Genomic DNA, 602 nt, shown 5'->3' on the forward strand with positions numbered 1-602 from the left:
TGCTGCTGATTTTAAATTTCCTTTCCTTTTTTTTTTTTTTTTTTTCTCCACTTTGATGACTCAGTTGATTTGCTGCCTAGCTAATCTAAAATGGTGGCCGGTTGATAATGTTCTGATTATACATTTTAGTGAAACAATAGTGCTGATTATAGCACATGAACGTTTTGTACTTTTGCACATCAATTGAGACCATGTGTCAGACACCTGGGAACAACGTGTGATTCTTACCTCACTCACTGGACTCGCATCTTTCACGCTCTTGCATTTTACAATTGAGGTCCACTGCCAAACTCAAATCTGTTTTGATCTTTACTGAAAAAAAATATATATTTTTGGCTACTCTCTGTTCACTAGACAAGACAAAGCTTATCTGTTTTTTGTTTTGTTGTTTGTGTAAATTACCTGGGTTTATTCCGACATACGGTGAGAATTTCGTGGAAATGGTGCGTTTAGAAGCAAACTGAGAAAACAATGACCTGTTTAAAACGTTTTTTCCCCCCCAGTAACACTGCAGGAATACAGCTGCATACCTCTGTTTTTAATGATAAAACCCATCACTGTTGAAACACCTCCATGTGGGCATCTGTGGAACAATATGCAGA

This window comes from Poecilia latipinna, unplaced genomic scaffold (genome assembly GCF_001443285.1).
Source record: "Poecilia latipinna isolate Pla-1442-1.1 unplaced genomic scaffold, P_latipinna-1.0 Scaffold24, whole genome shotgun sequence".
NCBI classification, from domain to species: Eukaryota; Metazoa; Chordata; class Actinopteri; order Cyprinodontiformes; family Poeciliidae; genus Poecilia; species Poecilia latipinna.